Raw genomic sequence first — 13091 nt, 5'->3', positions numbered from 1 at the left:
GCGAGACAGTTTTGAAAAAAGCAACAGAGAAAGCAAGATCTCCGTTGCTTTTTAAAGTGTCTCGCTATGTTAAATGGGTTTAACATAGCGAGACAGCTTTTAAAAAAGCAACGGAGATGCTCCATTGCTTTTTTTAAAGCTGTCTCGCTATGTTAAACTCATTTAACATAGCGAGACAGGTTGTAAAAAGCAACGGAGATCTTGCATTGCTGTAAAAAAAAAAAAAAAAAAAAAGAGTTATACTAATGGAAAAAGTCCGGGCGACCGGACCTTTTTCCATTACTATAACTCTGATTTACAATGTGCACACTGAGCAATCAGCGTGCATGTTTTGGAATATAAATGGGGGTTCGTTTTATAATATTATTTATTGGTGTGTGAGTCATTGATACTGGTTATGAATGGACTACCAAAAGTGCATAAGAATAGACTTGATCCTCCTATGCACCCTACATTAGCTGGTAATGGATGGGTCACACAGTTCTTGTCAATATATGTGGAACAGAAACTGAGACCTGTGCTGGATCTGATACCTTCTGTTTTGAGTGATAGTCAACACTTCTTAGAGACATTGTTCTCTTGTATGGATGAGCTAGTTGGAGCTTCTGATATACAGATGGTTACAATGGATGTGCAAAGTTTATTGTAGAAATTCCTGACTGTGGCATTGAATGGGTCAGAAGATGTCTACATGAAAAAAATGTGTATGCTAACAATATGATCATTGTGATCTACATGTTGCTAGAATTGATACTGGAAAATAACATCTTTATGTTTGACGGAAAGCTGTTCCACCAGAGACTGGGCATAGCTATGGGCACGTCTTATGCCAACAGCTATGCCAACATTGTTTTAGCTAAATGGGAAAAAAAATATTTCCTAAATGAGAATGCCTTTCAATGATATATCATCTACTATAAATGCTTTGTGAATATTTTCCTTTTATGGAAAGGTACTATAGAACAACTTAATGAATTCATTGCATATTTGGAAAGTATTACTTCATTTCTTAAGTTCACAATGAATGAATCTCTTCATATGATTGACTTTTTAGATGTATGGCTCTGTATTAAAGATGATGGCTCTGTTGAGACAAAATTATATCATAAAGATTGCTAGAAGAATAACCTATTACATCGGACGAGCAGGCATTGTGGTTTTGTCTTTAAGAATGTACTTAAAGGGCAGTTCCTATGGACTTCATGTTTAAATACCCAAGACAAAAAATTCTTCAATGCCACTCCTAGTTTAGAGAAGGAATTTCAGATGAGAGGCTATAAAAAAAAAAAAAAAAAAAGATGAAATTACCAGCACATCTGATGAAGTCAAGAATCTTAGATTGATGAAGGGAAGACCTTAGTTCTCCAAGAAAAATGTTATAGTACATAGGACTGAGAGTGATAATAATTTATATGCCAGACCAACATTTACTTATTTGAGTGACATCAAACATGTATGTGATATCATCAAGAGAAATTGGATGATCCTTACTTATGATGAAAGCATCAGACAGCTAGTTGGGGAGCAACCACATTTTTGTTTCAGGAACAGTGTTTCTCTCAGAAGAAAGTTATGTTGTGACTCCAGTTCTCCATGTCTTATGAGATCTGAATGCATTGGGACTTATGCATGCTTGTTTATGCAAGGCATGCAAATTTATACACAATGAACCTTTCTTTGTACGTCCTATATCCAAAAGGAAGTTCATGCCTCATCTCTATGCAGATTGTAGAACTAAGAATGTTGTTTACATTACTCTCTGTAATAAATGCACAAGCTTCTATGTTGGAAAGACAGATAAAATGCTTAAGACATTAGGAGAGGAGAGGAGAGCTGAGAAATGCACTGGTGAAACATATGTCATCTAATAAAGATCATAGCTTCATTTTTTTGGTTCTACAAGTGGTTTATAAAACTTTACGCTGTGGCAATTTTACGAATAAAACAGACAGTGGAGATGAATTGGATTTGTACTTTGCAATTGGATAAGACACCAGGGTTGAATGGCAGTGTTCCCCTTAAACCTGCCTTGAAAGGATGAGGACTCTTTCGCTAAAATATATTTTCACATATCTCTGACTGAGTGTGAAAATGATTGATTAGTTAAGTTTTCATTTGCATTTTATTTGAGAATATAATAGATTGATGTGTTTTATTTTTATTTTAATTGATAACTGGCTGCTATAACCTTTCTGATTGCCCCTTTTTCTGCAAGTGAAGATGATTGGTAGACTTATTATTTTAGAGCATTCCATTGGAGTACATCTCACAGTGATTTGGTTGGATGTTCCATTTCTACTTTAACCAATGAATGGATGACTGTCTGCCATTTTGTACATATCTGTGAAGCTGATCCGTGGAGCTATCTGTATTAGCATTATTGCCCAAATGCCAAGATGATTGGTGGATTTTCGATTTAGTAGCATCCCACTGGAGAATATTTTACAGCGGTTTGGTTGGATGCTCTTTATTTTTACTGTGACCAGTGAAATGATGACTGTTCACCAGCTTGTTTGTCATTAGTTTTGTTCAAGAAAGGTGGATCTGTTCAATTAAGTGAAGCTCATTCATGAACTTGTTTACACAAGTTTGTCATCATAAGGAATATTTAAAATGATTGGTTGTTTTTACAACAGCCTGTGATATGAATGTGAATATGTGAAGAGTTTATATGATAATTGAGATTTCTTGATTTGTTAGTATTGATGGGTGTTTTCTGTTCTTGAGTTGATTGGTTCTTTTTAGTTATTTAATGAAATGTTGTTTTAATTGATTTTAGATCTGATAAAGAGTTACAACAGGAAAGCACTTATCTCTGTTTTATTAAAGTTCAGTATATGATAGCCATCATGGTGATCAGCCTGATACTTTATTTTAGTTTATCATTGTATCTTCAATACTGACCTTTGATTATTGCAGTTCTGGTTTTAGTTTTTTTTCAGCTTATAAAAGCTTGTAAAATTCTGAGCCTCTGCTCAGCCCTTTTTTATTTTTACAGAGCCCAGCACATACTAGGAAAGAAATGTAACTACATGAAATTCTGACTTGAAACTGAAAAATGACAGCTGACTCCTATTGTGAGCAAAGTCAGACATGTGTTCTAAGATACTAATCCTTGGTACAAAAAAGATTCCATTCATCCATGCTTACAGGTCACGGATGACTCCTATAGTGATCAAAGTCAGAAAAATGCTCTAAGATGCTAATCTTTGGTACAAGAAAGGATCCCTCCATACATGCTTATGGGTCATAGCTGATACCTATAGCGAGCAAAGTCAGAAATGTGCTCTAAGATAATCCTTGGTACATGAAAGGATCTATCCATCCATGATTATGGGTCACGGCTGATTCTCATGGTGACTCCATGAACAGTTATCTCCACAAGGCAAGGAGGTGGTATGTAAGTAGGTTGCCAGGCTTTTCTTTCATATCACACATACACACAGGCACACACAATAACTGCAAACCAATTAATCTGAGCAGTACGCTATGGAAGTGTTACAAAAGAGTATTAACTCTCTTACTGATATCCATAGAACTAGAAGTATGGATATATCCCATCATGTCTTTGTTTCAGGACATTAGTGTTTAACAAACTTGATTAGCTTTTACAATAATGTAACCACTGCTTTAGCAGTTAGCATGCCCATAGGTGTGTTAACACCTACAGTAAGTGTACAACATGCTGTGTGAACAAACAACACAAGTATAACTCACAACCTCTTACTCCTAATTTTAGTTTTCCTATTCCTACTGATTTTCTTTCAACCTTAAATATTGAGTGGGATTCATAAAGGTTACCACAAAGTTTAGACTCCATGTACACTTAGTGTAATCTTTCTGAGTGACTAGAAATCACAAAAAATGTGGTAGGAATGCGCTTGAATGCAGATCATGTACACCGAGTGCAGGTGCTAATGAATCTGCTCTACTTTACTAGGTCCTTTGATGCTGTACCACACAGTGAAATTATCAAGGCACTAGAGGAGCTGCAAATGGATGCTTAAATCATTAAGTGGGTCTGCAGTTTGTTACAAAGCAGGATAGGCTGGGTAAGGATACAGAATAGCTAATCATGTGCCAAAATTGCTGGTATGAGGGTTCTCCAAGAATCCATGCTTGGTCCTTTATTGCTTGGGTTATTTCTATCCAATGCCCATGTCTTGTAATTTGTGGCTAAGCAAATTTGTGGATGACACCAAAACTGGGGGCATTGTTAATAACACCTGTGATCAACATCAAGTCCATTTGCTTCTTGATTCAATATTGACATGGACCAATAATAGTGGCATGAGATTTAAAAAAAAAAAAGTATGACTGCTCATTATGGTGCAAACAATCACATTTTTCCATAAATTTTGGACAGTGCCATCTTAGCAGTGGCAAGATACATTTACATGTGGGACATGGGCTTTTTAATAGATGATAAATTTTCCTTTCAGAAGCACTTGAATGTGACTGTGATGATGCGAGGTAATGCCAGCTATGCCAGAGAGAGAGTAGGGCAGTGCGTGCATAACATATGCCAGCATAGCTAGCTGGAGTTTTGTAAAGAATTATATGTCATTTGAATATCAAACCGACTTGTACAGATGCTTGTGTTAAAAATGTATGAACAGTTGGTCCTGCTGGACAGTAAAGAAATATACATGTATGTTGTTAACTGCTGAAGTGTATATATATTCTAGCAGAGGATACTGGAAGGGAAGGGGTTAAGCTCAGCCCAGTTAACCTTAAGAAAATAGCTTGAAATTAAATGACTTGGTTTAGGCTGTTAAGATTTTATCTCACAGGTCTGAATGCAGCCAGAGCTGGGATCCTGTTCTTATTGTCCTCAGTAGTGGACTAATTGCTACCCTGGGGTACCAGAGAATGGCTTATTAGATTCTGCAGGAGGGGTGGAAGTACTTGAATTGTTTTACAGATTCCAGATACTGTAATACGTCTTAGCAAACTTCTATGTGTGTGTGTTGTGACACATCTGTGCCAGATACTGCTCAACTCTTGTCAGGGGGTAGTGTGGGAACCACAGAATTAGGTGAGCAGATCTGATGTCATTCTGGTCAGCAGTGAAACCATATTTAGATACTACTGAGAGATGTGACAGAACTCACTCAGCACTCTGTTTTGGAATTGACAAGACCACTTACCCACTTCAACTTGCCTTGCCAGATGTAGCAGTGACTTGATACCAATATTTAAGGCAGTTACTAGACCATTATTGGAGTACTGTTGGTCATTTTGTATGCATAACATCACGCAGATGAAAATATTGAAATAAGTGCAGGGGTGCTTTAGAAGATAAATCACAGCTGTTAAATGTCTGCCTTTCAAGGAAAGGATAAAAAGTATTTTTTTTTCTAGTCTATTAGATATATATTGATTAGAAGAGATAATATTTTGATTTACAGGTGCCTGAAAGATGAAGTACTTGCAGCACATTTCAATAAATCATTTTCATCACATAATTTGAATACAGGGAATAATACATATTTTCATATATTTCAGTCTTTTTTAATTCTAGGGCAGCAAGACTTTGGAATTCTTTGCCTCCTCACGTGAGAAATTTAGATACTCTTCCAAATTTCAATAAAGGATTATACTGTTGGTATAATGACATTGCCTACAACCCAGGGCTGATTAATGGCAAGTTCTTAAAATAGCCTTAGTTTTGCACTGAATTTGTGTCAAAAACATTGAACATTGAACGCATATGGCCAATATGGAAATCACCAATCTACCCAATACAAATATTTAGAATGTGAAAGGAAACTGGAGCACCCAGAGAAAACCAAAATCTTTTGACAATCAGCTGGTTTGGTCTGCTAGTCTCAACTGAAAGGCCTTAGATTAGATCCTTATGAAAGAATCAAATACACCCCTCCTTGTCTTCTGTTTTTGAAGGCTTAGTTCCTAAGTAGTTATAGCACCAAGCTTCAGGGTCTTCTGCTTTTGTTCTAAATTCTTTAATTTTTTTATATATATTTACTTGAAAGCGTCTATGCTCCATTCTTATCTCTCTCTCTCTGTATGTATGTATATATATATATATATGGGTCTCCTTTGAAACATCTAAAACCCATAACATCTAATTTCATAACACTGAGACCAGGACATCTAAAACCCATAACATCGAATTTCATAACATCTAACAGTACATATCACATGAAAATAACATCCCCTCCACATATAATGACATATAATGACAACAAACTACCAAACACACTTCTTACTATGTTTCTGCAGGGGGGGCTTGATACAGTGGGGTTAGGAAATTAACTTTTTCCCACTGTGGTGCAATCTTGGAGTTGGTATATTTAATTTACGGGGGGGGTGTGGGGGGCATAGTAAAAAATGTGTTTGGTAGTTTGGTGTCGTTGTATGTGGATGGGATGTTATTTTCATGTGATTTATAGTGTTAGATGTTATGAAATTCGATGTTATGGGTTTTAGATGTTCTGGTCTCAATGTTATGAAATTAGATGTTATGGGTTTTAGATGTTTCAAAGTCGACCCGTATATATATATATATATATATATATATAAAATCTGTATATAGTTCCCCTTTATAATCTCGAAATACTGAAATCTCGAATTTCAGTATCCCGAGACCATAAAGGCAAATTTTTAGAATAGCAAAAGTGCATAATCACAAATTCAAATATATCAAATTTGTGGTTATGGCATTACACTTCTTTACCTGTGGTGTTTTATGTGGATGGTGTATGGTGTTGTGTGTAGATTTGGGTGTGATTTAAGGTAAGTGAGTGTTTTGTAAGGGTTTTGGGTGGGAGTTTAAATGTATGTGAGTGTATTTGTAAGTTGTACGTGTGGGTTAGGGTAGGCAGGTGAGTGTATGAGTGTGTAAGTGTTGGATGCGTTGCTGTTTGATATGTGTGATGTGTGTGTGTGTGCACGAGGGACTGTAGAATGTCTGGGTGTGAGTTTGCTGTCTTTTCCTGTCTGTGCAATCTTGGAGTTAGTGTATATAAGTAGGATGGCTGTGGGGGGTGCAGAGGGGCTTGCCCCCTTACTTATATGCAGTGTAGGTGTGTTGGTTTGTGTTGTGTTTGTGAATGTTTTGTTGTTTGATTTGTTGTAGTGTGGGTAGGATTGTGTATGTGTTGTGTGGTGTATGGTGTGTTATTTTGTATTTCCCGGTTTTGGGTTTCAGGATTTTGAACTTTTGTCTTTATGGTCTCGAGATACTGAAAGTTGAGATTTCAAGATTTTGAGATTATAAAGGGGAACTATATATATATATATATATATATATATATATATATATATATATATATATATAATCATTATGATGATAGAAGACATGGTATGGTTTCACATATTTCTACTTTATCACTAATATCCAAAGAAATATATATTTTATCTATATAGGCTTGGGTTCCATGAGCATATGATATAGTATACTGTTAATTGTGATATAGTATACTGTTAAGAAAACCATATCCTAATCTATTACTATTCCTCTCCACATCTTCTAAACATGCCATTATAGAGATCTTACCTAAATACTCACTATTTCTCTTCACATCTTCTGTGTCACTCACTTATAGGATGCATATATTTTGTCATGCATCCCACACTAATCTGACATCTTTTTCATACCTTTTCTGATATTCAGTTATAAAAAATATGATAACATGAAGTTAAGTTCCCTATATCATAGTTTCCCTCTTACCTCCTTCATAAAGTGCGGATGATTTTTTTACTATAATTTCTATTCTGATACTATCTCCTGCATATTTTATTTACTACGGTGATACTGTTCCATAAGCCTTACCTTTATTAGCCATTTTTTCATCCATGTTAAGTGTAATACAATGCTTTACCATGTATCTTATCTATATCCATTATAATCATTTTTATCACATATATATTACTCAGCAACACAGGAGGTACATTGCTAACAAAATGAATGTTTCTTATTGTCATTGTTTCAGAAATTGAAAAATGACATGCTTTTCCTTGCTATATTTTCTATGATGTATCAAAATTGATATCACTATACTTCAGAAAATAATGACAAATCCTACTTTCAATTATACTCAAGCAATGCAATTAACTACTTTAAATATAAAAGAGGCTTATGTCAGAATTCATTTACAATGGGTGTTTATAAGCCACGTTACTTCCTTAAGTGTAGGTATAATTTCATTAATATAAATCTTATACTAAGCAAATAACTTAATGGATCTAAGTATACTTTGTATGTTTTAGTTGATTTCATATAAATATTTGAATAAATATGTTTAATAATATATTCTCCTTGTATTGTAAATAATTTTCTTCCCTATAGTTTAAGTAAATTTATCTGTCTGTATTTATATTCCTTTATCTAGCTATTCTTTCTAAAGGAAGATAAAGGAATATAAATACAGACAGATAAATTTACTTAAACTATAGGGAAGAAAATTATTTACAATACAAGGAAAATATATTATTAAACATATTTATTCAAATATTTATATGAAATCATTCTTTCATCCGCGGTGGTGGTGCTGCGGTAGCGTTGTCGCCTCACAGTAAGACGCTGCCCGGTTCAATTCTCAGCTAGAGCATCTTCTGCGTGGAGACATGTGTGAATGGGCATACCTTCGTTGAAGGTTGTGCATCAGGGCTGGCAACTCAGCACGTAAAAATCAACTGCCAATCATTAGCGGACCGGAGTTCCACTGTGGCGACCCCTAACCGGGAAAAGCCGAAAGACACATACATATCTAGCTATTTTCCAAGATTCATTATTTTGTGTCATTTTGTAACATATATAGCAATTTTACCGTAAATAGATCTCATAACAGAAATACATTTGAGATAACTTTAAAATGCTTTATAAGAATATATATATATATATATATATATATATATATATATATATATATATATATATACACACACACACACACACACACACACACACACACATATATTTTCCTTTATGTTATCTAATAACATTCTTATAATCATTCAAAACAGCAGTTCTGTGTATTTTTTTAAATAAAACATTTTATTCAAATATTCTGTATTATATCAATATATCAAGCTAATCTACAATTTCTGTTTATATCCCCATATGTATTTCAACTCCTTCCCTCTTTTGTAAATAAACAGAAATACATTTTTTGCCTTCATTTTTATAAAATAATGAATCATAACTCTTCATAAATTCAGGGAAAATCTAGAAGCAGTCAGAAACAAACAAGGACATTCTCCAAAACATCAGTGCTATTAAACCAAAATGCTAACAAATCAAGGCAATGTGAATCCACATGTGACCTCTGAAACTAAAGAAGCCAGTCATTGTTCACCAAATACTATAAACCCTGTCTCCAAAATCACCAGCCCCAGAAAGAATCAAAAGGAATAAAATCGAAAAATGTTGCAAATCATTGACATCCCTGGAACTCAAGGACAATTGAAAGACATAAGGAATTGTGAAACACAATAATAGAGAACTCACATTCTAAAATGATTGCGGTTTGCAATGTCCTTGGAATCCTCTCATATATAATCACCACATTGTCTAAACACTTGCTGATTTATGTTAAAAAAAAAAGCAGCAACAACACTAGCTGCTGTGTCAGTGTGCCTCTTCTGCCTAATCCAATGCATAAAAGATAGTTAATTCAAACTTTTAATTCAAAGAGGTGCATTATAAAAGTTGTTGGCAATGACATTCATTTACTTTATTTTTTTAATGGTTAACTAAATATTTTATTTAGTATTATTTATTATCAGAATTAAAAGTCAGCTCACGTAGTTAAGTCTGTGAACTTTACTGGACATGAAATATTCAAAAACAGCCTGTACTTTAATATAACCCTGACCCTACAATAGTATCTCAAAGTTCAACTGGGTTGCTTACCCTAATATATGCTGAACCTCTCACCAGTAGTTTGAGAATACTACGGAATAAAAAGTAAAGTCAAAAGCAGCGTATAGTTTAAAACATAACTGAAGCTGTAATAGTAGGTCAGAGTAAGACAGGATTTTCTTATATTATTGCCTGGAATTGTAATTTCCTTTACCAGGTTAATGGTCATAGTGTAGTGGTGGTTCACTGTAACTTAAAACCAAGTTTGATAAATCTAGTGATCTAGCTACTTGTCCTTGGTTAAAATTAAAACTATTTATTTGTTTGTAAAAAGAGCCCTATGAGCATTGTTCAGTGGCTAACATTATAAATGGGATCAGTAGCATTTGTTGATAACATAGGCACTGTGCACATTATCTTAATGAGAGCAGTGGTGTCATTCTGCTCTTCTCGTCCATGCAACTTTCATATAATTCAATGGGTCGCAATCACCACTAAAAGGATTTTCCTTTGACATTAATAACTTGAGTTTAAACATACCAAAGGTACCAAGAAATAGTATAAAGCTTAAAACACTTAAAAATTTGACAGTCAGTAACTATGAAACACCATTTACAGCTCTCAAAATGACATTAATACCTTAACCTTTAACATTCAAAGCCAGGCAGGAATTCAATCTATCATACTCAAAAACAATAAAAATACATAAAATAATAAATCCTCTACTTAAAAAGAAAATGTAAAACTATACTTTACACAATATTATTTCAGAAAAATGTATCACTAGCCCTGTTTAAACAACACTCTAAGAGACAGTATATAAATGTCTGTACTATTAACATAACTCTTAAAAATTAAGATTGTACTTATAATTCCTTTTTTATAAATACAGCAATATGTCAGTATGCTTCACTGTAAGTGCACATTTAAAGATACATTTAAGTATTTAAAGTAACAGTGACTGTAAAAAGTATTGTTATTAAAATATTTTGCTTTATTTTAGTAAGATGTTTCATCTTGAGGAAAAGAAATCTACTAAAGCACATCTGTACGTTTTGTATTATTATTATTATCATTATTATTATTGTATATTACGTAATAATAGATGAATTCCTTATATATTTCCTCAAACAATCTTTTATGACTCAATAAGATTATTGCATATCTTCCAAAGAAAACTAGTGAAAAATCAAAATAGTCCATTACATTATTTATTTTTATATCTTTTTGGTTTACTGTTTGTTTTCCAGGTATTAACTTTCATTTGCCTTTTGAAGGATGCAGCTGCCCAGTCCATTTATTCCATTAATGGGATGTTATTTTTATTCTGTGCAAGTTAATTTAATTATTCCAAAGTTTCAGATATTTTTATTCCTTTTTGCAGATAAATTTTCAGTACTACAGAAAATAAATGTGCTTTTATACCTTTCTTATTTAAGTTCTTTAATTAGTGGTAAATAAGCTTTTGTTTTAGTCATTACTTCAAATGAATAATCATTATCAAAACAAATAACAGATGTTCTTCGTCTCCCATTGCTGCAGTCCTTACATATGAGTACTCCGCTGTCCACAATCGGCCCGAATACCAAAGGGCTAGAACCGGTGTCGGTCATCGGCGCCCGAGACTGACGTCAGTACGTGCCAGTACAAATGCGCATGACCGACGCCATAACCTCAGTCTTTCTTGCCGCATGGTCCTAAGCAGAAGCAGCATTTGCAAGTGCCGTTCGGCATTCTGGAATTGTCGGTTTTCGAGTTTCAGACCGGAGACCAAGTTGGGCTAAGTACCCCGTTGGGGACACTTTTGTCTTTTTCTTGCCTCAGTATTGCCGGATGTCAGAAAAAGTTAATAACTGTATTTCTTGTGGGAAACAGATTCCTCATAGGGATTACCATTCACTCTGCATTCCTTGTTTAGGGCCTGAGCACGACGTTGTTGGGTGTCGCTTTTGTGCTACTTTTAACAAGCGTACTATTAAACGTCGGTTGGACTGTGCTAGGCTGGTGTTTGGTAAACGTTGTAATTACAACATGCCGTCGGATTTTCCGACGACTGGTTCTTCTAAGAAACGCAAAGAAAAGTCTTTGCGGTCCAAACTGGATGAGTCCTCCACTCCGGACGCCGGTTCTGTAGTACCACTGGCTACTTCAGCGGCTCCTTCTGAAAGTTTACCTGAGTCTCAAGGGGAGCCTTTGTTACTGCAGGAAGTGGCTTCTCCTGTGTTAGGCCAGGCTGAGGGTGCTTCTCTGATGTCAGTGGTTCCCTCCCCTCATAGGGTAGTTAGGCCTCCTCCTTCTCAAAGCAAAGCCCATTCTAAGTCTAAGTCTGCCCCTGCTGGTGCTAGTCCCCAGGGTCCAGCTCCTAGGAAGCACATGTTAAAGATGGCTGAAGATTTGATTACTTTAATTAGGGGTTCTATGCCCCCCCCCCTGCGAAGAGGCCCAGGGTAGAGACAGAGTTGGAGGGTTTGGTTCAGTCTTCCAATGAGTCAGATTCCTCTGTAGAAGAACTTCAGGATTTCCCTCCCTATTCTGATTCGGAGGCTGAGGACACTACTCCCTCTGCGTCCCCTCCAGAAGATTTTTCTTTCTCTGAGACTTTGCATTCCATGAGGGAACATTTCAAATGGGAGGGCCAGGATTATTCTGATTCTCGTAAAAGACTAAGAGAATTCTTGTTTTTGCCTCAGCATAGGCCCTTGGCTATTCCCCCTGTACTGGATGTTGTTCAGGATGTATTTTCTGAGGCTGCCCTTAACCCAGATTCTCTGCCTCCTGCCCCGGTTAAACCAGATTGATACTACAGGGTTCCAGAAGCTCACAAGTACTTATATAAGAGTCCTAGGGCTGATCCAGAAACTATTACTCAAGGCCCCAAAGGTGTTAGGGCTTCTGTGGTTAAGAATCCAGTTCCTCTGGACAAGGATGCTAGGGCCCTGGATAGGTGGGGTAAAAACTGTATACCTCTTCTACTTTGGCTATGAGAGCTTTAAATTGTCAGTTTCATATGCTCCGGTATCAAAATTATTTGCTGGGCCAATTGAAATGTAAAGTTGATGCTTTAGCTGAGGGTATTGAATGTAAGGAGCTTCAGGATTTAGTGCATGCTTCAGACCAAGTTGGTAAGCATTCTTTGCAGTGTGGTTTTGATGCTTTACAGGCTTCTTCCAGGGTGGCTGCTACTAGTTCAGTTGTTCATAGGCATGCTTGGCTTAAAGATCAGACCTTGTCAGAGCATGTTAAGGCTCGAATTATGGATGCT

This window comes from Protopterus annectens, chromosome 1.part0 (assembly GCF_019279795.1).
Source record: "Protopterus annectens isolate FY-2018-M chromosome 1.part0, PAN1.0, whole genome shotgun sequence".
NCBI lineage: Eukaryota > Metazoa > Chordata > Ceratodontiformes > Protopteridae > Protopterus > Protopterus annectens.
The sequence above is the reverse complement of the archived record's forward strand: the minus strand, read 5'-3'. Positions refer to the sequence as shown.